Source organism: Leptonychotes weddellii, unplaced genomic scaffold, assembly GCF_054177405.1.
Source record: "Leptonychotes weddellii isolate Sample4059 unplaced genomic scaffold, ASM5417740v2 HiC_scaffold_1826, whole genome shotgun sequence".
In the NCBI taxonomy this organism is placed as follows: domain Eukaryota; kingdom Metazoa; phylum Chordata; class Mammalia; order Carnivora; family Phocidae; genus Leptonychotes; species Leptonychotes weddellii.
The window spans coordinates 1-9009 of record NW_027767124.1 but is presented as its reverse complement, the minus strand read 5'-3'; the positions used below and the strand labels follow the sequence as shown (position 1 = coordinate 9009).

Here is a 9009-nt window from a genome sequence, read left to right as displayed (position 1 = left end):
AAGATTTTATTTATTTATTTGGCAGAGAGAGACACAGCGAGAGAGGGAACACAAGCAGGGGGAGTGGGAGAGGGAGAAGCAGGCTTCCCGCCGAGCAGGGAGCCCAATGCGGGCCTCGATCCCAGGACCCTGGGATCATGACCTGAGCCGAAGGCAGATGCTTAATGACTGAGCCACCCAGGTGCCCCGAAAACACCCACTTTTAAGAATCCATGGAACATTCACATTCCTTAATCTTATAGTGAGCCATAAAACACTCAATATAGTTCACATATTCTCACCACACTGCAATAACTATAAACATTAATATTTTAAAGCTTAACCATAGGCAACTTGGAAACAAAAAAATTTCTCTAGTAGTTAAATTACAAAGTATTTAAAATAGAGAGTGATGAGTTGCACACTGGTGGAGCCCCGGTATCAGGTGATACAGGCACCACTCAGGACCACCCTGCTGACAAAGTGTTTAAAATAGAAATTCACAGTAGAGGGAGAGCTTATTTTTCATTCATACTGGAATTCAAATAAAATTTGTAAGCATAAGGTTTTTATATTTGTTAAAGAGATATTGCTTTAAAATTTTGAGAAACACTGATTTAGAATAAAATCAAAATATATTATGTATGAAAATTCATAGGTACGAAGTCAAGCTTGAAACAATGCTTAAATGTTTCTATTATTAATCAGTATGAATTAAAGTTACCCATAATGCTTAAAAAGGTAGAAAGAAAGCACAACCATCTAAAGAAATAAGGAAAAAACAATTAATAAATTCATTGATCGCTGTCAATTCAAAAGTCTTAAGTAGAATAAAATGTTCAACAAATTTGAAAATATCTTTCAAAGTGATTGATGAAGGAAAAGGTAGATTAATGGGAGGAAAAACTACTATCTTTGTATTAGTAAATCAAAAAAGAAAAAGTTTCACTATCCAGAGCAATGTTGAAAAAAATTTTACTGAACTGGAAAGATAAATTAACAACATGATCAAGAATTTTTATTTCCAACCAACTGCGGGTCTTATATTTAATGGAGCATTTATATTAAAGTTAAATTCAGGAATGACATGGCCTGCATCACCATCTCTATTTATCTATTTTTTCCTGGAATTCAAGCTAATGCTACGAAACAAACCAAAAAAGAAGGAAGGAGAGAGGGAAGGGAGGGAGAGAGGAAGTGGAAGAGGAAAAGAAGGGTGGAGGAAGTGAGCCAGAAAGAGAAAATGAAGGGTATAAATATTGGAAAAGACAAAAATGTACTTGGAGGCAACAGGATTATCCTATCAGTGCCCCCAAGGAAATGTTAGCCGTTAACAAAAACTAAAAAGCATAGAATTCTTATGAAAAACAAAAGCAGGGGTTCCTGGGTGGCTCAGTCTATTAAGCGGCTGCCTTCAGCTCAGGTCATGTCTGGGATCAAGCCCTGCATTAGGCTCCCTGCTCAGTGGGGAGTCTGCTTCTCCCTCAGACCCTCCCCCCATCTCATGCTCTCTCACTCCCTCTCACTCAAATAAGTAAAATCTTAAAAAAAGAAAGAAAGAAAGAAAGAAAACAAAAGCAAACTAGAAAAATATTACCCAAAAAAAGAGATTTAAATGAATGGGCATTTATTTTCTACTGGGCTTTTTGGTAAGATTCAATATCAATATATCAATTCCCCCAAATTAATTTATATGCTAAATTCAGTTCAAATAAAAACCTTAACAGAATTTGTAAACAATCTTGAAGTACTTCTATGATGCTTCTGGATAACACATGAGCAAATATTGCAAGAAAAAATATAAATAAAGAAGAGTAACGAGAAGGAAATCACCTCACTAATATTAACACATATTTGTAAACAGCTGTTTGCATTTTTAATCACATATGAATCATCAGAAAAGACATTGGTGCTTCATCTCTAGGAACTTGGAATGAGGTGAACGGTTGTGTCTGAAACATTAGACAAATCCAAATAAAGACCATCTAAACAAACACACATTCCACAATAATCATATGTTTGCAAGTGAAGGAATGAAGTCACTTAATGAGACCGAGTGAAGAATGAATGAAGTGTAAACAGAAAAATTCAAAAGATAATATATATAAAAAAGAACACACAAATAATCCTCTACTTCTTCTATAAATAATGAGTAAAAGAAACTGGCCAAATGTGAGTTGTTGATAAAACATTTAAAGTAGTAAAATGTCTTTTAAATTTTTATTTTTCAAATATTTGTGTTTCAAGAGCAAGTAGAAATGAGATCATCTTTTAACTGATTTGATCATTTATAAACAAATGTGCCTCTTTTTTATTATTTAGCTTTCTTCCAGAGAGCAACTTCTAATAAAGGTGCAGAATTATGTGTTCTCAAAGATTTTGTTATAGTCTTTGGTAAGTGTTTCAAAGTGGAAACAAAGCTGACCTTGGAGTGTAGTAATTTATCATTAACAGCTCTCCACAAAATCAACTTTAGAAGTTACAAATGAAGACTTACCATCTAAAAATTTGTCACAAGAGTTTTCTGCTAAAGGAATTCAGAGGAGAAAGCACTGACCTTGCTCTGGCAGTTTTTAGATGGTGTTTCATTTATAGACAGAATAAAAGAAATATGAGCTTGTCATATCGGAGCTTATTTTGCAAACTTAAACGCTGCAAGTGGAGCATGACTTTAAAATTTTCTTTTTTACACTATTAAAACATAATCGTGAGAGTTGTGCCTCCTCCCTATCATTCCAGAAAAATTATTCTAATTGGAACCCTCATCCACAGAATCTCTTTTTCTCCTTGTTTTTCTTTGCCTGAGACAACAATCTTTCAAATCAGTCTTTTGACTCACCTCCCAAGTTGCCTTTCAAAGACTTCCCCACAGGCAGGATAGGGGAGTGCACAGAGGCCTGGCTGGAGGAAAAGGAAACTGATTTCGATAATAGCTTTGTACACGTTTACTTTCTCTGAAAAGGGAAAATGACACCCTTTCTTTCCAACGGCCCAATGTGCGGGCTCTTGACTTTGTTCATTTATCTACATTATGCCCCCATAACATTATCTAATTATTTCAATGTGTTAAGAACAAGGGACCAGGACATATATTTATTTTATATTACCCACAGTTCTATCATGGGGCTAAAAACTTAATACTTCTGTGGGGCAATACAAATTTTGAATTGAATGAGAATTATTATTCCATATTACAATACTGAAACACTTTAGAAGTCTAAAGGGATAAACAAATATAAGATTTTATTACTCTATTACAGAAGTTGGGGGGCACCTGGGTTGCTCAGTCCATTAAGCATCTGACTCTTGATCTCAGCTCAGGTCTTCATCTCAAGGTTGTGAGTCCAAGCCCTGCATTTAAAAAATAAATAAAAATGTATTACAGAAGTTGGAAGTTTACTATATCTTTTTTTTTTTAGGTGAAAATTCTTTTTTTTATTGTTATGCTAAGTGAAGGAAGCTTACTATATCTTAAGTCTCTTTCCTATCTTTTATTTTATTTAGTCCAAAAGTATTAGAACCCAAATTCTATTATAGTAAACTCCTAGGGGGTGATCTAAGCTATATTATTGCCTTAAATTTTTTTGTCATATTAGTAACACTGCAAAGTTGGCTGGAGGTTGGAAATAATTGTTATATATAATTTTAATCTTTTTTGTTAGAGATAATTTTAGATTTTGTTTCAGGATAATAATTATCGTCCCTAATGGTAATCTTCAGTTTATCTTCAAAATGTTCAAACATATCTTTTGTTGACTTAGATCTTAAGTACGCTAGTTTTTTTCCACGTGAAATTATATTTTCTTATAGTCATCATATATATTTAGCCACAACCAGTCTATTACAGGTGAACAATCTTTTGTCCACATTTAAAAATTCAAAAGCTCTGAAAACTAAAAACTTTTCATGACTCATTTGGAGCCAGCATCAAACCTAAACTGCACTCATTAGGTGGCAAAACTTGACTTGGACTGACATGAAGCTATTTATATCTTTATTTGTTTTTGTACATTTTGTTACAAAATATAAAAATATTAATGTTTTTGATTACAGAGTGTTGCCCTGGCCTGGATGGGGTTGTTAACAAATAAACAGTAAATGTATGACTTTGCTTTCTAAACTTTGAAAACAATTTAAATTCCCAAACACATCTGGGGTGGTTGGCCTGCATTTGTATTTCCCTCAAAAAAAGATTTTGATCATATCAAGAAAGATCACAGCACTTATTTTTAGGGTTAGTCTTTGCAGGTAACTCTTCATTCCATTGCTGTTTGACTGTTTGCTTTACCTCTCCTGGTTATGGACATTATTCTTTTCTACCTTTACTATAATTACCTCTATTCGGTATTCCTTTGTGTCCCCTGGACCAAAAACCACCCTTGCCATACCTCTTCTTTGTCACTGGTACCCCTCCTTGTTTGTTCCTCTGGAGAAAAAATCTCTGCAAATCACTAAAGTAACCTCTTGACTTGGTCTTCTCACTTTCCCACCTCAATACTCCAAATCTCTCCTTATTTACCTCTTTCCATTATTAATTACAAACAGTCAACTTCTGTGGCTTTTGAAACTTTTTGCTCTTCATAAAATGGGAACTACAACCCAGTTTGAGAGAAATTTATTCCAATGTACTTTAAGCCCAGAGATGGATATACTGCATGGTAGTCAGCATGTGTAAGTTACTAAAGAAAAAAATGAAGATACTACAGTGTTCTGGTTACCTGTTGCTGTATAATGAACTACTCCCAAACTTGGTGATTAAAGAAAAAAAAACTTGCTCATTATTATTTTATTTCATGATTCTGCAGGTCAGGATTTTGGACAAGCACAAAGTAGATGGCTTTCTTCTCCTCCATGATGTCTAAGGCCTCACCTTGAATGACTTTGAGACTCTAATTGTTGGGGGCTGGAGTAGTTAAAGATAAGCCCAGAATTTCTCTCTCTCTCTCTCTCTCATATCTCATTTCTCAATTCAATCTGACATAGCATCACTTCTACTATACTGTATTGGTAAAAGCAATGAGAGAATTGTCAAAGAATTTGTGTCCATCTTTAATCTGCCACAGCAGGTCAATCAACTCCTATTCTCTGGAGTCCTTTTCTTTCCTTTTATTTTCTTTCTTCCATGGTCAAATGACTTGATTCAATGACCACCCTAAGTTGATTTCCAAAAGTTTTCCTAAGTCATTATTTTAAAAATGCAATTTCTTTATTTTCTGTCATACTTCCTCTATTCGTCCCACCTCGTACTATAATAAGGCCAAAAGAGGTAATGATTGCCCTAGTCATGCCTTCAAATTGCGGTCTAAAAATTATCTGGAAATAGAAGCAGTGGCCAAGAAAGAGAATATTTCCGTCTTATTTTTTCTTCATAAAGGCTCACAATGAGAAAGTTGTGGATATCTCTCATCATTGTTCTCTTCTAAAAGATTAGCAATTTGAGAAATAAATTTAGAGAATGCTACAAAAAGGATCAAAGGAGATATTTGAAAAGTCCTTTATTTCTCCCCTCTAATAACCACATATTCTTGAAGACTAGCTTCAAACATATTTTATAAGGTGTAATTAAAGTTCTTAATTGCAAACAGGACAATTCATTTCAGCTACTTACAGAAAAGAGATGAAGTAAAAGAGGGAGAAATAAAGAAATCACACAAGCTTCTAGAAACAATGAACAGGAATACATCCAGAGAACTGGCCTGACAAGAAATGTGTCACCAATGTCTCAAGAATGATAGCACTACCTGCAGTAGGAAAAAAAAGTCACCATACAGAGACTTTTCACACATAGTTCACTTCTAAATCATTGTCTTCTGTGAATGTTTCTGATTGATGAACCACGGTCATATGTCCCACCCTAGCTACTGCACTCTCTTGGACATGTAGGATTTAAAAAGAAAAAAAAAAAATGGAATCAAACTTGAGAAGATAGAACTTAGAGTGTGGCAATATATCAAAATGCAAAGTAGGTGTTTACAATTGATTTGATAGGCAGATATAAATGAGAAATACCTATCTCAACCCATCTTTCAGTTGACAAATTCATCAATTTGTCTACCATATAAAACTTAAAAACAGCACAGCAACAATATTTTCCAGCCTAATATTCTGTAAAAATCCCTTGTACTTTAAAAGCTTTTACTCTTTTCATGAAGGGATTACCCAGCTTCTCTTCAATTACTTAATCCAGCTCCAAGTATGAGACCTAGGTGATAGTTCTTCTTCCCCCATATTCTGTGCTCATATTTCCCTCCATATTCTGTCCTATCCTCCAACCTTCCTTGCCATCTATTTTCCAATCTTGTTCCTTGTAAGTCCCTTAAAATCTAAACATGTAGCCATGAATCAATGTATACCCATACCTCAGGCCATCACTTCTGGATCCTGAGATTCACCATTTGAAATTTTGTCCATTTTGAGTATCTCCCTTCTCTGTTGTTCTTCAGATTACCCTTGAGTAGCTACAGAGTACACTCCTGCCTGATACCAATACTTAACTACAAACCCAAAGTATACTGGACTCGGTTTTTACCGTCCTCAGTGAACTGACAAAAGGGAATTCCTCTTGAGGCCATAGTTGTGGATTGAGAGACAAAATGCTGTGTAGCAGGAGTAAGCACCACATGGATATGAAACTTACTTGTGCCCATAGGGCCTGTTATACCCATTGAAGTATCTCTCACTTCCATTTGAAGTAAGGAGTGCTGCTATGTATGCCTGATTGTTGTTTTAGATGATACCCATGGGCATCTTAGCTGGAATGGTCCAGAGGCAACTACAAGAAACAGTAGTTACAGAACAGCAAATATAGAATAACGGTTGTTACTGGATTTGTCTTACAATAAACTACTGTAATTCTCCAAGAATTATCTATAAAGACTAGAGGAGGGTTGTATAAGGATATGATAGAAATCAATGTTCCTGAATTTTTCCAGTCTTTGTTGGAGGTACTAACTTCTGATGTTCTTCAAAAAAAAAAAAAAAAATGGAACATTGCTTTTGTTTTATTCTTTTTATGGGGAGTAAGATCTCCCGTGGCTTTCACTTGGCTGTTTCTGCCTTAATACCCCTCACTCCATAAGTTAAGTAGCTAATTCAGACTTTCTGCCAGTTGCTGAGGATATCTATTCTAACAGTAAATTAAAGAATTGAGAGAATACCCACAAGATATGTTCACAGACCTGATCCCATGACGCTATGAATGCAAGCCCAAACTCTATTTATCATTTGACCCCTCCTTCCCCCATAAAGATCTTCTTTGTCCAGAGGAACATTATCCTATTCTGGGCCCCAGGGATTAGCATTAGGTCAGATCACCTGACCACAAAATCCTCAGGGCATAGTTATGTGTTTGAGGTCCTTTGGAGGAAGGTGAACAGTAATATTTATAGTGATCTCTGTAATGTCTGTAATGGGCATTGCGTGTACTCCACACAAATCTACTCAGATTTCTTACCATTTTTTGTGAATGTCTTGGATCTGCAATTCTTCTTTTAGAAACTGCCTGTGGACTAATGGAGTCACTCTGAGACTCAGGTGCAGAGAATCAAAGTACCTGAAAGTAAACTCCTGGACCCCTCAGATAACCATTAGCCAACGGCTGTGGGTACAAAAATAGGAAAGCTCAGCTCCCTTGCCTCCTTGCCTCGAGCTGGGACGAACTCTGAGGTCCAATTTGTGCTCCAGAGATCCCTTAGAGTCCGGCTGAGGCTAGGACGTTGCCTGAAACTGCACCTGGTTTGGCTTTTCCTTTTCCCAGTCCAGCGTCCCCACTCCCCTGCTGGCTCTCCTTGGAAGCACTTTTTAAATACTCCATTTGCATAGAAACCTTCACTTCAGAGTCTGCTTCTGAGGGAACCCAGTCTAAGACGATATCATCATAGGGTTCATCCTCAAGAATTCCCAGACTCCTTTTCATTCAAGAAATCCTGTGCTGTGAATTGACTTGGGGAGCCATGGCATGGAGGCTCAATCCTAGAATCTGTTTTCCAGGTGGAGTTGTTGCTGTTGTTTGTTTATTTGTTTTGTTTTGCTTATACAGATAAAATGGGACCTTAGTGGGTATGCAACTTTTTTAAACCCAAGGATCTCCTAATCCGTCAGCAATGCAAAGTAGTGTGTGTCAAATGACTCTGATTATCACTACGTGGGTTAGGTGCTGCTAATGAAGCACATATTAATGGCAGCATCTCCCACCATTGTTTTCAGCCTGCAGAGAATAGATACTGCATCCTTTGCAAAGATGGTTGTGTCTATTTGTCTTATTTTTAATACAAATTTTCCTTTTTTCTAAACCTATATCTAAAACTTTGCCACAGTATGTAATTATATTCCATTTGTTCTGGTCCAGAACCTCAGAATCCATTCCCACATATATTCCGGCAGGTTTTTGCCGATGTAACTTGGCAAAATACTGCGTTCTTTTTGGTGTATGAGCTTGTTATACCTGGGTTTAATTTTGCAGTGGCTTCTGGGAGCATGCTGGACTCTGACACGAGTTATGAGTCTAAGGCATTGGAGGATATCAGGAATAGGTTGTGAGGAAATTTATACCACCTTGCAAGGTAACTGCCCCAGGCAAGGTGCTTACATAATTTCCAAGGAAGGCAGAAGCAGCTCATCAAATGCTGGAGGAAAAGCTATTTCTTCTAGCAAGGGATGTTTAATGACCTAGAGTACCCAGAGTGCTTTGAGTTTTCATGGTTTTCCCATTTATCCCAATTACAATTGAGATTCCAAAGTTCTTAACTTTAAATAAAACACATTGTACCATTTGAATTCAACTGACGTAATTCAGAAACCACAGGATTAGACTGTGCATTTAATTTTCAGTTTCATCAGCCCTGCAGAGATGAGAGCTAATTTTAGGGTAATCATTTTATCGCCCTGGCTTTTTGACTCTCTTGAACTGGGAATTTAAAACTTTAAGCATGTCATTTCCTTTCTTTCTATGCTCAGCACATTTAGTAGTTGACTCACCCTAAAGATCTGGCATTCTTCATGCCCATTATACTGTTCTTTTTTTTTTTTTTT

General features: G+C 36.3%; 1 non-coding gene across 1 annotated transcript; it reads left to right on the top strand.

Moving 5' to 3' along the window:
• The first annotated feature begins 381 nt into the window (after positions 1-381).
• LOC115937851 (small nucleolar RNA SNORD67) lies at positions 382-484 on the top strand. Its single transcript, XR_004073072.1, has one exon. It is a non-coding gene; the product is annotated as a small nucleolar RNA SNORD67 (small nucleolar RNA).
• The last annotated feature ends 8525 nt before the right edge of the window (positions 485-9009 follow it).